Source organism: Hoplias malabaricus, chromosome 1, assembly GCF_029633855.1.
Source record: "Hoplias malabaricus isolate fHopMal1 chromosome 1, fHopMal1.hap1, whole genome shotgun sequence".
NCBI lineage: Eukaryota > Metazoa > Chordata > Actinopteri > Characiformes > Erythrinidae > Hoplias > Hoplias malabaricus.
The window spans coordinates 73,644,429-73,663,127 of NC_089800.1; the positions used below are offsets into that span (position 1 = coordinate 73,644,429).

The 18,699-nt window shown below is 38.2% G+C and overlaps 1 protein-coding gene across 3 annotated transcripts in view; it reads left to right on the forward strand.

The window, feature by feature from the left end:
* Window positions 1–684: 684 nt before the first annotated feature.
* Window positions 685–18,699, forward strand: part of pals1a (protein associated with LIN7 1, MAGUK p55 family member a) — a 36,418-nt gene continuing 18,403 nt past the window's right edge. The window contains exon 1 of one of the 3 annotated variants that reach the window (XM_066673396.1): window positions 685–701. The gene's annotated coding sequence lies outside the window, so the exon portion shown is untranslated. Of the gene's footprint in view, window positions 702–825; window positions 890–1,687; window positions 1,811–18,699 lie in introns of those variants that run through there. The other 2 variants (XM_066673397.1, XM_066673395.1) reach the window with 2 other exon arrangements.

Here is an 18,699-nt window from a genome sequence, read left to right on the forward strand (position 1 = left end):
TGGGTGTTTTTATTATAATATTAGTGTTTTCTAAGGAAATACGTGCTTATTGCCCTGTTGAAAAGCTGCTACTTAGAAATTATTCTTTTGTGTCTAAGTTGTGTGGACACTAGATTTAAAAAAATAACCACAAGTTGTACAATATGAGTCAAAATCAAAGCACACACTTTTATCTGAGTAAACCCACAAGTAATGGGCGAGCGGACCTGTCTTTCAGGCTATTTCCAGAAACACGGCTGCCATCTTGAACGCCGCCATATTGGATCAAGGGCAAGTTTTTCCAATGGGATGATGGACTTTTAGCATATCAAATAAATAAAAGGGTGTCCTGCCACTTTTGGCTTATCCTGTACAGTGATCGGCCACTAAAGCCACCGCTTTGATTCCACACTTATTTTCCGTCCTCTCAGCTCCACGGACACTACAGGAGCACTTTAGTTCTACATTTATAGACTGTAATCCATCTGAGGTTCTGCATATGTTTTCAGGACCCCCACAGATCACATATTCCTTAGGATCAGACACAGCAGTGCTGCTGGAGTTTTTAAACCCCTCAGTGTCACTGCTGAACTGAGATTAGTCCATCAAAATAAAACATCCAGCCAAAAGTCCACAGAAGGTCTAGAGGACAAACAAGTCAACTGTGTAGCAACAGATGAGCTACTGTCTGTGACTTTACGTCTACAACGTGGACCAGCAAGGTATGTAAGGTGTGTTAAAAGTGATTAAAAACTCCAACAGCAGTGCCGTGTCTGACCGACACAAAGTCAGTGTCAGTGCAGCGTTGGGAATGATCCACCACCCAGCTCACACCTGATCTTTGGGTGTCCTGACCATTGAAGAACAGAGTGAAAGAGGGCAGAGTATACAGAGCAGCAGATGGACTACTGTGGGTAATTGTAAAACTATGAAGTGTACTTTTATGTTCAGGGAGGATGATAAAACATACGATGTGTGTAGAAACAATGAGATAGCATATTACGGCTGGTCAGGGATTAGTCTGACAGTGGTGGTAGCGTGTCTCAGAACTTTAGAGCCACACTGTAGCGCTGTAGAGGCGCTTCCCCACCAACTCCTCTCAGTCTCACTTTACCAGAGCTCGAGCTGCTCGATTCCAGAAACGTCGATTCCTAATCTGATTCAAAGTAATGAGAAATGAGGGAGTCGATTCCATGTATTGATCTCGATTCTGAAAACAAAATAAATAGTAGTTAATCTCAACAAGGGCATTAGGAGAGATAATACTATGTAAAATAACTTTAAAATGCACATCTTCCAACTATAGAAGTCTGATTCATGTTTGAGTATTTCAGTATTGAGAACGATTTAAAAATGACATTTTTTTTTACATTTTTATGACTCATATTTTCGACTTGCTATTTCATAGTTGATTTATGAGATTGGAGGCTAAATCTTAGAAATTATAATTATCCCCAGGAACGTTGTTCGATAGCATTTTTTGCTACACCTAAATTTTACATCGTTTTTCACTTTCTTTTAAGTAAAATACAGGTGTTTCTAACGATGTACGTGAGTTGTGGAAAATATATTTGTCAGAAAGCTGGAGACAGAAGATTATCTCACACCGAAACTTAACGAATCCCGATGCGGTATCGAGCTCAAAGCAATGGAGCTGCCTGGAATCGAGGAATCGACTCCTTTTCAGGATCGTCTCTCTACTCTCAGTCCGAGCTACAACATGTCGCGAGTGAAGCGGAGACACTTATTTTGTGTGTGAAGAAGACACTGCTTGTTCGGAATATTTCAAGCGCCGAAAAGTGAGGAGTCCCTGAATATTTTCTTCAGAGAGGTACACTAGCGTTTGTTTTTTTCTCTTTTCCCGTCCTTTATGACAAAAGATACGTTTAGCTGAGTGTTGGCGTTGAGCTTTAGCCGCTGGGCAAAGTGTCCCTCGCAACAGGTTGCCAAGCGGAGCACTTCAGCGACGGTTAGCCTGGAAGCTAACGTAAAAGTCCGCGCTTGGGGGAAATTAGACGAAATATAACTGTTATAATGCGACTTAACGTCTACTTCTGTTGTTGTAATTAACAATGTGAGGTCGTAAACTTCGTGTTTAAAGTGGCACTAGGGTGGACTCATTCTTCTTAAGTCGTTAGCTTAACAAAAATGGCAAACAGTTCAGTCCTGAAAACTTTAACGTTACAGCTGCTAATTGCCAGGCAGTTACACACAGCAACCTGTTGCTTTTACACCTGGTTACCGCCGAGCTGCCTATATAACTAGCTCTATTTACTTTAAAACGGGTCCGTTTTTTATCAGAAAGACTTTAATACTTGGACTCGACTCTTGTCTGTCAGGGCTCAGTTAACTAAGATATCCGATATCAACAACCAGCAGCTCTGAGTTTGGATTAGAAACCCAACAGTCTCTAAAACTCTGAAATAAATGAAGAGAGAGTATTTGGTACGAGTGTGGAATTTATCACTACATGAAGACATAGGGTTCCTATCCCGTCGTTTTGTACATTATTAGGGAAATGTGAAATACATAAACATTGCCCCCAAATTCAGTCCATAGACATAGACACTAATAGAGATTACTACATATAAAAACTTGTCTACAGTGCCTTATATCCAAAGTTACACAAGCTGCCCTGCATTCATCTCATTAAACATTTCTAATTATGGTCTCTCTAATGAGATATTAAGGTGTTGGTTCGTGTTCTTTAAAGGAACACTAGGTGGTATTTTACCTTAAAATCACAGCTTCAAAATAATTGTGATTCTTCTCTGACGTGATAGGGAGAATAGAGAGCCTCTGTCGTTGTTAGTCTGGGCACAGCACTGCAGAAACTGCACTGTGTAACTTTTGGAGGATGTTAGGGGACCCCCCCCCCTGCTTTCAGGACACTGTGGTAAAAATGAATTACTCTTTGCAACTGTAGGGTGAGCCCAGGCAGGAGTAAAAATACCAATTCTTACCTAGTGCTTCTTTAAGTATAGATATCGTCCACACGCAATGGTCATATTTACAAATAAGCCATCATATTTACTGTCTTTTACCCTCAATTATTTTTTGTTTTTCTTTATGTACAGTCAATTTCCCATCTACAAATCTCTTTGAGCTGGTACTTGGTTGGAAAAAAGAATCATGACAACAACAATTATACCATTATTGTCATTATTATTATTTTATTACTGTTGTTGTTGTTATTATTATTATTATTATTATTATTATCTTTGGATTGCTTTAGATAAGGTTTAACACTCCACAGTTGATCACATTACTGACTTTATCACTGTCTGTGGTGAAAGCTTGATGTATATTTGAGTCGTTGGTTATGTGAAAACATATGATGTACAACACAGTATAAGGTTTGGAAACCCTTCGCCCTTCTTATTACAGTGCCAAAATGGAGGGAAGAAAAAGAGATGAAATATGCAGATCATTTCCATTCTTTCAGTCTCGTGGAATTGAGGAGGAAAACCTCAGATATTGAGAAGGATTGACGAGGCTCCCGTATACTGGTCTTATATAAGTTCATTAACACTTCTAACTGCTGATCTTCTGTCATCTGGAGCTAGAAGTTTCTATTTGGCTGTTAGGATTTCCCAAGCATTTTATACCACTAAAGCTGAAAAAATACAGTGGCATTCTTCTCATATTAAAAACCATCCATGGTGTATAGAAGATGATGTAAACTGGTAGTTTAATAAACAGTGAGTTAATGTAAATTGAAATTGTAAAGGGAATTGGAGCAGGCATATTTTCAGAAACCTCTTACATACTCCTTCCCTTCCCTTGTTTTCAGACAGCTAGCAGTTTCCTGCAGCATTAGCATGGTTTCACAGGGCCACACCCTTGATACAGGTCTGCGGAAGTTTCACTGAAACGCTGGTTTTGGATGAAGTCATTGATTCCTTATGGCAGTGATATGGTATGATATAGTACTCATATAGTGCTGTCTTCTCCTCCTATTTCTCTCTTCTCTCTCTCCCCTTCTATTCTTCCTTTCTTGAGTATCATATCATATCATAACACACCAGTCATTCAAGAAAAACTTTGCTGTACTTTATCATATATATTTTGTTGAATGACTTAAGTGTTGAGGAAATAAAGAAATGATGGTATGTTTTCTTTGAAGAGAATATACTGAATAATATATTGTGATACATTTGGCAAGGCTTTGTCTTTGTGAAGAAATTATAATACAATTGCATGGGAGAGGGACATGTTTGTGTTGTTTCAGCCGCTTGCATTCATTAGTTAAGCTTGTTTTGATTTATGAATTAATTCATATTCATGTTCACATATTTGAAGTCCAGTTAACATAGCTAGACTAGAGTTTGAATATTACTTTGACTTATGCACAGTACATTAATTTCATTGCCATTTTACAGGCCAGCTGACATTCATGTGCTTATTCCTTTAATGTATATCAACCTGCAGCTTTCCACACATCACACGCTGTCATGGAGTGTACACTGAGCTGTCTTGGTCAAGATATAAGGTCTCCATATATTATTCTGGCTTCACAGTGTACACAGTGACATGGCTCCATCTTTGTTATCCCTGTATGTCCAGTGTGGATTGAGCCAGATGCAAAGGCTTTATACAGATAAAGGCCTAGGGCAGGGGTGGCCAACCTGTGGCTCATGAGCCACATGTAGCATCTAGCCTCTGAGACTTTTATATTTATAATACACATTTTATATTTATAATACACATTTAACTACAATATATAATATAAATATACTATAGGGCGGCAAGGCAGCGCAGCAGGTAGTCTTTGTCACACAGATCCAGGGACCTGGGGTTGGGGTTATGGGTACAAGCCCCGCTCCGGATGACTGTCTGTGAGGAGTTTGTTGTGTCCTTCCCATGTATGCATAGGTTTCCTACACTCAGAAATAATTTTACACATGGCATAAAGAACAACCAGCAGTATTTCCCACTATATCAGAGTATTATGGGGAGCAAACAAGGTTTTCTTTTCAGAGTGTGAAGAGATTTTATGCTTAAATGACACATAAGTTGTCACTCTATTTTTGTTATATATATATATATATATATATATATATATATATATATATATATATATATATATATATATATATATATATCTCTTCCAACATGGGGCAGCTATTTCTCTGAGTTGTGGCTCTGTACACAGTGACAGTGTCAGGATAAAGTAAAAATAAACAGATTTAGTGAAGAGGATTTGACTTCCAAAGAATCTATTCTACGTGTGCCTAGGAGTTGGGGTAAAATTTTGGCCAATAATTCTGAGTTGACTCTGTCTTGGTTTGCTTTGTCATAAAAAGGTGCAGTTGCTGTAGTATTAGTAGTTGTATCCTTGCATATTTGTGTAATTGCACAGCTTCTGGCAGTTTGTAGTGATTTGTTTGATGATGTTGTTGGTTTTTGTGTAGCCCCCCTCCTCCCAGTCTTGAGCTTTAAAGGCGATATGAGAATGCGACATTTGTTAAACAACCACAGTGGCAGTAATTGTTAAGATGGTAATTCAGCAATTCAGGGCATGTTTGTGTGATTTCTGCGTGAAATTCACCATGTAGTTGGTGGCTTTCTTTTTTTATATGCACCATAAAAATCTTGTTGATTTAAATCCTGTATTCCTAGGTAATGTGCAGATTCACTATGACGTCCTGAAAATACAGAACAACTTAATAATATTAAGGTCCTTCTTCCCAAAAGCTGGGTTGTATTAAGACGTTTACATAGATAGTATGTTATCCACATATTTACAACATTTTCCCATCATTGAAACTTTGAATATCTGTTGATATTAACACTGAGAACCATTAAACCTACCATTGAAACCATTAAGACCAGCATCTAAAAAATCTGTTTTGCTTAAACTACTTAAATTCTCCACAACCCCACAGGAGGAGATACAAAGCGAGTGATTGACTGAAACATCTCACAGTATGACAGAAAAAAATGTACTCTTTAACCTAATTGCACCAACGCATCTAAAACATGTTTGGTTGTCTAAATTGGTGTCTCACTTTCATGATTTTGCACTGGAGCTTGAAGGTAACTATAATAGGTTTTTGTGTAACACAGAAAGATTTTGGGCATCATACATTTCCATAACCTGTAATATAGTTAATAGTGCCCATGTCAAGAAGCAATGTCCAGATGTGAAAAATGTCATGGCTCACATACCCTTAGATTAAAAAACAAAAATGTGTAAAATTTTATTTTTAAGTGAACCCTATCTTTATAATTTAGACTCTGTATCCAGTGGTAGAGGATCACTGAAATCGTGGACTTATTATTATTATTTTTTGTTTTATACCTTTGCTATTGGTATGAGACACATCCATAATTTAAGTGGTTATTAACATCTTTTTACATTTAAAGTCTTGCTGTTGTTCCAGTTTGACTGTGTTTTTGATATTTTTCACTGGCATGTATAATGTTATAATAATGTACAATTGTTTGTCATTGTAAAACGTACAACGAAATGTGTCTTCCGCATTTAACCCATCTGTTGCAGTAGTGCATCAGGGGCTGTGAAAACACCCAGAGCGGCAAGCAGCTTTCCCCGACGCCCTGGGTGCATTTTGCGGGTTCAGTGCCTTGCTCAAGGGCACTTCAGCCATGGATGTTCCTGCCGGTCCTGGCTATTGAACTGGCTACCTTCTAGTACCAAGCCCAGTCTTTAAATATTAGGCCAAGGCTGCCCCCTTGTTCTTGATGTATTGTCATGAGACTGATACTCTAAAAAAATATCTGGCCTTTTCTGAGTTTTGTACTCGTTTTCTAAGTAAGAGGAAAATGGGTGGGGTGGAGGAGTGAAGACAGGACCACTTAGCACAACCTTAATGATGCAGGCAAGGCACTGGGACCTGGGCCAGGGACGCACAGCAATGCTTTATTCTTTCTGATCTGTCTGTGTTCTCTGAGGAATGCTCGATGTGTCCTGATGTACCACCACGAAGGTGAATTAACAAGCTTCTGTTGTCCACCTCCCCTAGTCACATTCCCAAGTATATCAGTCCAAAATGCCTTGGGCCCACTCTTCTGTCTAGACTTGTTTTTTTCCATTTGTTTGGGGGGCCCATGAAGAATAATAAGATGCCGTCCTGTCAATTTGGGAGTCCTTAACTGAAAACCTCACGTAGACAACAGACTCATGCATGATTCAGTTGAGTCTGCTCACAATGCATAAATCAAGATCAACACAGACTTCCTTAGTATTTAGGATTTTTGCTGTGTTGTTTTCACACAGTTCGGCAGAAGAAGAAAGCACTTGGAGCAGTTAAGGGCAGGAGCTCTGGGCAATCTGTGGAATATTGTTGTATTTAGGACATAAGAGGATAGGTTTCTCACCTATTGGTCTTTTCAATTATTCACTACCACAGGCAACTCACACTTGCTCCTGCACTCGCACCTAAATGTCCTTTGTCTACTCTTGTCTGTGAGAAATTCTCATGGAGCAGTTTACTCATGGTTTACATATTAACAACTTTACACCATATGTCTACCACAGAAGGTGAAGTTCATGGGACTGGGTTTGAAAAATTATTTTTGATTTTTTTTTTATTTTGGCCCATGTTTAAACTATATCATCAGGAGTTTATTGCTTAATTTTTTCACCTTCTAATTTTTATGGATTTATGCCTATAATATTTGAATGTACTAAGTCTAAGATGGTGGGAGCACATTTTAGTCTTTTACAGCTGTGTATAATGTTTGAATGATGATCATACAATGTATTTTAGTCAATTAATAGAGTCAGTCTCACTACTATGTTAAGGTGGCATTTTGGCCATGGTCTATTCTGTCACTCGCGTTCTCAACCTCTACTCTCTGTGCAAATTTTCTCACTGCTCTCCTCCCTCCTGGTACACAGTGGTACGTACTCCAGTGCCAAAGGCCCTGGAATCTGGAATTTTTGGTACGTAAGCTTTGAGTGTTGGAATGTTGAGCAGAGCTTTGGAGAAGATAATGATCCTGGTCTGTTTTCCTTCTAAAGTGACAGGATGGAAGTGTGGCTGTGACTGAGCTTTCTGTCTTCTCCATGAGAAATGTTCAAGGTCTCCATGTTCACCTTGGATTTCTGAGTGCTTTTACAAACCCCCAATTTAAATTGTTTAAATGTTTTAGAGAAAGCAAATAATAAAAGAAAGCAGTGATTTCTAAATTACCTCTGACGTAATGAGCCCAAGATTTTATGTTTTGCATCATCAGCTTTATTCCATTTGTTTCATTTCATTTAAATTCTTTTATGTACAAACATTCCTGCCATTCAGGCCTGTGACCCATTAAAAAGCAAAAGGTGCATCCATCAAAGGCATAGACTTTTGGTTTGAGGAGTACAAATGAGACATAAATCACCACCTTGTCAACAAATGCATGAAAAGATTTTTGAAAAATTTAAAAACAATATTTGTCAAAGAAAGGTAGGAAGGGATTTGGATATCTCACTGTTGACCATGCATAAAACAATAATTCAAGGAATCTGGAGGAAACCTTAGCTAAATGAAAAACCCTCATTCATTTATGTGCTGTCTAACCACATGGGCTCAGGATTAGTTGGCAAACCTTTGTCAAGAACTGCAACGCATAGTTACGTCCACAAATGGATGCATGCGTGGATATTTCTTCAATAATTTTTGATGATCTTAATATCACCCATTGTGCCTACTGAATTTTTTTTCCCTTAAAACATGAGAATTAACATGACCAGTATTTTAGCCACTCACCCTGTTCTCTGGTTTTCTCTGGTCTCTGTATTCTGGAGCCTCTATGTCAGTTTGTTTAAAAACAGTGGTTTTATAGTGTTCAGAGCTTTAATGACTGTGCACACTTTCATCTGAACTTGTTTTGATGCTTCAAGGAAGTGCCTTTCTATACTGAGGCCTTAATGTGAACAGTGAAATGCATTTGCTTAAATTTGTTTAGTGAAGTAGAAATAGTGCAAGATGATTTCTTGCTTTTACTTAAAATTCCTTTTAGGGTTTATTGCCAAGTTTGAATTAAAACAATCACTGACTTTCACGGTGGCCTTTTGGACTCCACTGTAGTATAAATGTATTTCATGTGTCTGAGTTGAAAACCAAAAGTGAAAATGACTACACTGCACTAGGGCTGAACAATAACTCAATATCTATATATTTCGCAATGTAAAATGTTTCAATGATTTTTATTAGCGACGAGTTCCATTACTTTTTTCTTTTTAAATTTGTGTCTCCAGGGGTCTACTTTCATCAGGCAAAATTTGGAGTTGATACCTCACACTGATTTGAAATTATTCATGCTGGAGCAGACAGTGGACAGATGACTTTTCCAAGTGTCTCTTTACACCCCAAGCTTTCCATAAGGAAAATGATTACTTTTACTGCAGAAATACAGTGTATATATCTTGTCTAGACCTAATGTCTTAGCGTTTTTCTTTACTTTCTTTAAGAAACGAAGTGACCATTTACCCCCTCACCAACCAGTAAAAACCCTTAGTTATGGTGTGTTTTATTCAGATGTACTGGTATATTTCTGATGTTTACATTTGTTTTTCATCGAGTACAGTGTTCCTTTAAATGACTGACGTGTTAAAAGGCGAGAGCTGCACTCTGATTGGCTGTAGAGCAAGGCAACATCCCCCACACCCCTGCTGCATTTAAAAGTCCTCAGTGGGGGAAATGTAGCTAGTAAAAGACATCTAAGCTTTGAAACGTGTTTATTGACTTGATTATTGTTTGTGGAGCTTGTGGCTGCCGAATAGAACCGTTTGAGTCTCTCGCGGTGTCTGGGTCTGTTAGGTGCTGAAAACGTATGCGCTCTGCTGCGTGTTTGTCCCTCCTCCTTGGGTGCGCATCGCCATAACTCTGCCCCTGATTGGTCTACAGATTTGATTGACATGTCGTTGGAAACTGAGCGCCTAAGTTACGCTGCAGTGACATGGGTCCACGGGGCTCATATTTTAATTATTTTTTTAAAAAGGTATACTTTTTTTTTCGGCCAGTACTCTTGACACAAACATGAGGATTACTCATGAACGGTTTGACAGAGAGACTTTAAATTTAGTCTATTTTTGAAGGGGACTATCTAAGGTAAGCAATGCTAACTTTGTGTGTGAGCCGCTTGTGGGCTCCTCAGGCTTCGAGAAGCAGCAGTTTTGTCATTGATGAGGAAGAAACCTGAAGTTTGGAATATATTCTTTCGGCTTTAATTCCCCAGTCCTACATTTTAGTGTATATCCTCACGATCCTGAGAGTCTGCCCGTTTGATTGGTGTATGATATGTACACATATGTACTGTCACTAATATTTTTTCATAATAATTTCCTGGCAAGGTATATTTCGACCAAAAATACTTATTTATCGAGTAGGATTATATATAAAATGATTAAATCAATGGAAATCAGCTTTACTAAGCTTTTGGACCTGTTGAGATATAGTGACGGATATAACAATGAGTGAGGTTTTTTTTTTTTTTTTTTTAGGCGCCGGTGACCAATGAGCGACTATCAACTCAGTCGTTTATGATAGCAGATTTTTGAGTGTATGTTACAAAGAACAGTCAGTAACAAATAGTGAGAGCTGAAGAAGAGAAAATAATTCATACCGTTTTCTCTGATGAGAAGGCAAGCAGCTACTGGTTGGAGGCTTGTACTCCTGTACTTGTGCTCAATGATGTCAGCCTATAAGATGGCAAAATGGGTGCAATGGGCGCTCTAACAGCCAGAATGACGGAGCTTCCCACAGCTTTGCCTATGTACATTGTGTAAATATCAGCCTCTTGCACTCATATATATCGGCCGATGCCGATTATATAAAAAATGCCAAAAATCGGCCAATATATTGGTCGAACACTAATTTTTAGTAATTTTCAGTATATATTATTTACAGCATCTGTCAGTGACTGAGGGTCATTACAGTGCGCTGCCATCAGTTCATTGCACTCAATTTTAGATTTAGTTTAAAAATATTAATATTAACAAAGCCAAGAGGTTGTTGTTTGTTGGTGATGACATGTTACTTTTGGTTCCTGGCAGTTTATCTGATGCTTTTTTATTGTTCATATCAATATCAGAATTATATCGTATTGACCAAAATTAAGAAGTATATTGAGATATACATTTTTGGCTGTATCGTCCAGCTCTACACTGCACTGTTGTTACCTTGGCTTTTCTCAGCGCAATTTTAGACAGTTGAGACAAGATGATGTAGTTGGGTGTATTTTGCAGGTTCTTTGTCCTTGTCTCCTGATGCCACTCCCCAGGACAAGCTGCTTCATGTCTGTTAGTGTAACTGGTCCATCCTGTCACCGGGCTAAGGACCAACCTACATGAATACTGCACATTATTCCCCCTCACTTGTACGATTGAGTTTGGTTTTTACTTAGAGGTACTTCAGGCCTGTGAACAGAAAAGTTTATTCGGGGTGGGGGGGGACCTGACTATGTAATTTCTTTTTTGTAAAGCAGGTTAGATACTGTAACATTGCTTATTGTTGTTATTAGTAGTAATATTATTACTTCTCATATCAAAAGCTGCTGATTACACTAAGTTGATTCACCTGCTATATTAAGTCATTTAAAGGCAACCTCTATGATTGTGGGGAACTGCAGTTCTCTCTGGTTTGCTTAATAGCAGGAATAAAGCAACATCCTCATTTCTTTTCATGGCTATGAATGTTTGGAGGGCTTTTTGCCCTGAGCAGAGAGAGAGGAAGCCTAGCATGTCTGACTGAGCCACTTTTGTTTTTTTCTCGTTTACACTGGGGCTTCATAAACACATTAGACCTGTTTCCAGCCCACAAATAGACCAGAGAGCTAACAAATGGTGAGGAAATATCTTCTGAATTTTATAAAAAGTATTTTTTAAATTATATTTGTGGCATCAACCCAGGGTTTTATTGCATGCACTTAGCATTTTTTAAATAACACACACAAATGTATCCAAGTTAAACCTAGTGTAATGCAGAAAGTATATATTTACAGTCATGTCTCCACACTGGATTTGTAATGAAACTAGCCCTTACCCCTTGTGTAAGTAAGCAAAACAAGTTGTTGATACTGAATTGCTCTTGCTTCATTGGCTGGCCTAGGAAGTGCCCTCCCACTGCCTCAGGGTTTGCCCCCTGCACCTGCTCTGGCTCAAAGCACCTGCAAAAATTAACGAGCCAGCTCAGCCTGCTGCGCATGCAAACAGGTCCCACTGCAGATCTCTTCTTTAACCCAGCCTGCTTGATTTTATTTCTATTTCAAGTGACTGCTGTACAATCTTGTAACTGTGTGTATAACTTAGGAACTCCTAGGCCTGTCCTGAATCATATAAAAAGATGAAAGTTTGTTGTCTAATTAGTGATGCACTATGTATCCTCAGCCTAGGGCTGGGCAATAATTCAATATCAATATTTATCACAATATAAAATGTTTAAATAACAATGATATGATTTTTAAACACATTTTCAATATTTCAATATACATTATTTAAAGCATCTGTCACTGACTGACGTTCATTACAGGGCGCTGCCCAGTTCAGCACTCAATTTAAAATTTTGTTTAAAAATATTATGAACAAATCCAATAGGTTTATGTTTGAGGGTGATATAATTTTTTCTTGTTCAAGTTTTTCAGTAGATTTTATACTGTTCATACTGATATCAGAACTAAATCGTATCAAGAACAATTAAGAAAAATATTGTGTTATAAACACAATATTAGTGTGTTGTCCAGCACTACCTCAGCCACTATGTTATTTGCTGATACGTTTTTCTTGGTTATTTTATCATAGGATCTAATGGAAGTCAGTCAGCATGTCAGACTCCACTGCATTTCTCTGCTTTTCTGTCTGAATCTGAGTTATTCATACACAGATCACATACAAGCTTCGGTAATAGTCTTATTTTACTTGTGTTCATTTTGGCGTGAGACTACAGGCACAAGCCACATTCTATTTTTTTATTTTTTTTTTTTGTTACATTTATTTCCTCTTGTTTACAGGTAAATAGTCTGATCTCGCTGTCCCTGCGCTCTGAAAGTGAAACCGTTTATTAGAGTATAAGACATTATCATGACTGTCTGCCTCAGTTATGCCTCTGGTTTGGCTTAAATGTTAATAAAGTAGCCCTTTGTCTGTAAGTGTGAGTGATCCATGAGAGAGATGATTCCATGCCGCAGCAAAGCTGAGGCCAAATCCCAAATTCCTCCTTACACCCTCCGTAGGGCACAGTGTCAGTCATAAAATAATGGTCTGTGCACTCAAGCAGTGCTGAACAAGAACCAAAATGTTGAAAGAAACAATAAAACACTTTAAACATCACAGTTTTTATTTGACTTGAGTGTGATTAATGAGTAGGTCCCCAATATGGCATCTACTCTACACTCTGACGTCAGCTGCAACCCATGGATATAAAGAATATGAAGTGGCTAGCATTAGGAAGTAAACAAGAGCAGCATCAGAGGTGTCTGTAAAGCAGGCATTTGAAAATGGCAGGAAATTTGCTAATGACAGTGGAATGGAAAGCCATTGTGGAAATGTCATGCAGTTAATTGCTCTTGCTATGTAGTTCATTTCATATATACATGACCTGATCTAATATCTGTGACTTCAGCATGACCACTGACATGTGGACTTTGAATGTTAGTTCTCTGAGTATGCCAAGCCTAACCTTTCACTGGTTGGATGTAGGTTTTCAAATTAAAAGGTAATGTTGTATGCACAGGAGTTCTCTACTTCACATACGTCTGTAGCAGTTTCTTCTGCTTTTGAGCAAGTGATCGACCAGTGGATAGAAAAATGTGCACGTTGTGATCAGATATGATACTTGTAATATGGCTAAAGCTATGGAGGGTGCTAGCACTGGGCTGCCTGGCACATATTTAGCAGCTAGCAATGAACAAAGGTGTACTGAGCCCTACTTCTAATATTTTAATAGGAACATGCAATGAAAACAGTTACTTCCTTTCAAATGATTGTTATTATTATTGGTCTTATGGAAAATTTATATTATTGATTTTACAACTTGTTTGCTTGTCTTTTTTTTAGACTGAATATAAATAAAGAAAATAAAAATATATTTTTAATCGTATTATTTTTTTAAGTCACATTAAACAACCTCATAACTAATTTTGCTTTCTGCTTTGCAAAATCTGTTTTCACTTGCAGTTACACTGTTCTACAGCTATTTTTGCATAGTCAGGAATGGTTTTTAATATGTACACATTCTTGCACAGAAGGAAATTTATTAAATTATGGTCTGTCCAAACAAACACAATTCACACATGAAACTGTGCATATACAGGGTTTATAACCGAAACCCCAGGTGTTTATTCCCTTTACACACGCCTACAGAGCTGGCATATAGAGCCATTAGCTATCTAAGCCTGGGCCTGCCTACTGCTGAATAGAGCAGGAGGGTGGTTTGAAGTAGGCTACTTAAGCTTCTGAGTGGCAGATGGTATGGAGCTGTAGTCCGTTTGTGTCTTGAGACACAGACCCAAGTGCTTTCTCATAAAGAAGAGGGGGAGGGGGTCCAGCAGACATGATTAAGTTCACCACTTGGATAAGATGTGTGAGGGAGCATACAGAACATCGTCAGTGATCAGCATACACCTGTCTTCTGTCTGCCTCTCCCACAAAATGTACAGTGCTGAGCAAACGAGTTGCCATTCGTTTTGTTTGGAAAGGTTGATGGTTAGGGCTGGCTCTGAATCTGTGTGTTTGTCAAATGGGTAGCAGAAAAGCCCAGGTTAGGTATTGGTGGAATTTTTAGTTTTTTAAGCAGGGGTTTCTTATCTAAAGTCCATTTGAATAACATCACCATGAGTGTTAATATCAGATGCATGTGTTGAGGGGGGGAAAAAACAGTGGACTATGTAATTCCTTGTGATTAAAGCAAGTCAGAGACTGTAATACTGCTTATTGTTGTTGTTGTTGTTATTATTATTATTATTTTTATTTATTTATTTTATTACTCCCATAATAAAGCAGCTGATTACACTTAGTTGATTTACCAGCCACACTTATGCTAAATTATTAGCAGTTATTAAAACCATTATTGTTCATTTAGTCATAAGCAAATGTGGTTATATTTAATTAAAATTATGCTTCTTTATGGACTGTGGTGTTGACAGAAGTGTGCTGAAGGTGTGCTCTTTCTCTTTCTTTGACCAGGTGTAAGCCTGCAATCCTCTTACGTTTTGTAGGAAAGATTAATTGGATTTTCTTCTGTCAAAAACGACACAGCTGTATCTTCCAAAACCCTCAGAGCTTGAAGGCAGTCATGTTTTATGAACTCCAGAATTTAAATGTTTTCACTCAGATATTGTTTTTCTTCTCTCTTCCTCTTCCTGCAATGCTGTAAACTTGGTTTTGGTATTTTATGATATAGTCTGAGTTCACACACACACACACACACGTATGCAGTGCTTACAATAGGCCCCTTATCCTCGTCTGGTCTGCTGAGGAATGTTGTTCCCAGGCTGCTTTGCATTCCTGCCATTTGCATCATGGGATTTCTTCTCCATCATTGCTCATTTCTGACCTCAGAAACACCAGTGTGGACTGAAATAGTATTAGATGGGATCTGAGAATGTGCTTTGAATTATAAGCTCCATTTCTGTTTTACAGCGGCATGTAATCACAGTATACTTAATAGACTTGGCTACTCAAGTTATGCTGTTTTCAAACCAGTTCCCCTTCAGCCTATCTGGACTAGGGTCTGACACAGTGTTGGTGAAAACTAGTGATGTACAATATATTGACGGATGATATATTGTTTGCAGATATGTGGACTTTTTGTTTATTGTTATTGGTCTTATATTGGAATTTTAGCCAATAATTACAACTGATAAATTTGCACCTTTTTTTGTGCTTTTATGCGCTGACGCCTTTAAATACACAACTATGTCTGCCATGTGGACATTTTTCACAGTTTCTGCAGAGAACAGTCTCTGGGATTAAATTTCTCTGTACTGAAAACTGATTTTAAAAATATCAGTACACACATACACAGAGCAAGTTAAACAGAAAGATATCTTAACCACCACAGTGCAGGATCCCTTCTGATATAAAACACATGAAAATAGAAATAGAGTCATTCAGTGCCTGAATGTATTACTGAATCACGATGATAAACGATTACAAATACTATCTCTCCCTCACTTGCTTACTTTATACTGCTCTCTCCCTCGCTCTCCAAAACAAACCCGGTGTTGCACTAATTAGCAGCTTTCTAGAAACAATTCATGCAGAACCAGCAGTAGAAATGTGATTAAAAAAATAAACAAATAACAACCAAAAACATAATAAATAAAATACTCCCAGGTGTTAATTATCGGTTATCGTATCGGCCCAAATAGGTGCATCCGTAGTGAAAATATTATTGTTATTTTTGGGTTCTTTTCAGAATTTAAATTTTCCATCCATTGCCTATGGGACAAATCCTTTACCAGATGTTCCACGGGGAAAATTACAGTATTAAAGGTTCATTATGTAATTAATTATATAATAATTATATTATATATTACAAGCTGAACTGTTGATATTTAAGTCCTTGTATGAATTAAGATTAAAACAGCATGACACGCTACAACAGCCTAACACTCACAACAGAGTAAGAGTTTGTAAGATTCTTACCTGAAATTAGACCACCCCTGTGAAGCTCTGGTTAACTCATGTAGACCTAGAGCCTGTAGCGGTCAAGTGTCTGCGGGAGTTAGCAAGAGAGCAAACAGGCATCTCAAACACCCCCAAATATTCCATTAATTGAGAATATTACGGCTGAAGATCCGAAGCCCTAAAAATGGCATATAGGACAGCCCTATATCCTACAGTTTTTTTTGTGTGATGACATGTTTTTTTTTTAAACTTTAAAAAAAAAAAAAAAAAAAGGAAGAAGCACTAAACAGAAACTGTTATATAAATGTTTTTAGACGTTTATGTTCGTGTTGTTTGGGTTTAAGAACTAACATCATTTAGTAAAGAACTTTTTAACTAAAGCTGTTGAAGTATAACCCTTTAAATCTCTCTCTCTCTCTCTCTCTCTCTCTCTCTCTCTCTCTCTCTCTCTCTCTCTCTCTCTCTCTCTATATATATATATATATATATATATATATATATATATATATATATATATATATATATATATATATATATATATATATATATATATATATATATATATATATATATATATATAACTATCTACACTGTTTAAGATTTATTGAGTTTTTAAAATATGTCTTTAATAATTATTCTATTTTTAAGAAAATGAATTGTTAAAAAACACAAACCTTGCATTATGTTTTCGAATATTCAAAAAAATACAATAAAACCCAATTTTTTTGCCCCTGTACTATAAATGTTAGAAATGACAAATTATTTATATATATTTTTCTTGGGTCACAATGCAGCCCAGAAGATGAGATCTTCTCTACAGATGACAAGTTTAAAAAGTGGAATTAATAAAATATAGTCTCCTCCCTGTATTCCAGAGCCCTACATAGTAGATTGACCAGAAGAGGATAGGTCACCCCTTGTGAGCCTTGTTTCTTCCTCAGCTGAGGGAGTTTTTCCTTGACACTGTTGCCCTTGGCTTGCTCTCCTGGGGGTTTTTACATTTTTACATTCTTTACATTTTTATTTTTCATGTCAGGACTTTGTCTTACCGGAATTCTGTGAAGCTGCTTTGTGACAACATTAGTTGTAAATGAGTGCTACACAAATAAATTTGATTTGAAATTTGATTTATGTTGTCTCCCTCTATTGCTTCCAGTAGGAGCTGAGAGAGCAAAAGCTCCAGTACTCTGAGGATCAGTAAAGAGGACCTGAGAGGCCAGGTCCCAGTGCCCAGAGCACTCCTCTGAGACCTTGTCACAATCCCAAGTGCTTGTACCCAGCTCAGTGGGAGGCATGGGTGAGGAAGACCCCCACCTAGACTTTCCCCTCCTCTGTGTGTCTGCCTGCGCCTTTGTGTGTGGTTTTTTTTCCCCCTCCTTTGGTTCTCAGGCCTCGGGACCTCCTGCCCGCTGACAAAGCTGTTGCCATGACGATGCGTTGGGCAGTCGCGCGGCACAGTAATCTCTTCCCGACAGAGGGAGAGAGAGGGAAGGAGGGACAGAACGGGTGGGGGAGCAATCCATTAGAGAGGAGGTGAAAGAGGAGGGAGAAAAAGAGACCAAGTGAGGGATGGTGTTAAAGATAAGGGAGGTTCTGGAGGGCCAATATCAGAACACCGGCTCCTGCATGGTCAGGGAGGTGGGCTGAAGCACAGAGGAGATGGCACAGGAAAACTGGAAAGTAAACTACAAAATTTGTTTTCTTTACAATCAACTCTGAAGGCCAGGCTCAAGATTATGTATATTAATATTCCTTGGAGATGGTCTGCTCCTTCTGTTTTGTGTTGGTCTGTGCTTCAGTTGGCTGGGAAAGGCAGGAATGCCATCGAGTGCGGAGGAGGGGCAGGGAAAAGGACAAAGGTGATCCATTATCCTTGTCATGGAGTCACATGACTAGTGACGCTGACGTGTGGCCACTTCTGCCGTTTGCATGTGGCCCCTCCCAATTAGTGCCAAAGTCAAATTTTGTGTCATTATGGCACCATTCACATAAGCAGTACTTTTATTTTGCAGAGTTGCCATCTCAACCGATGACTTAAGAGATGACAGGGCTGTGACTCACACGTTTTTGTTGGTTTGACTGTATTAGTGAGCCTAAGCTGGAGCAAGCTTGGGTCAGTGCCTTGGGTTGAGCCTGGTTTTGGG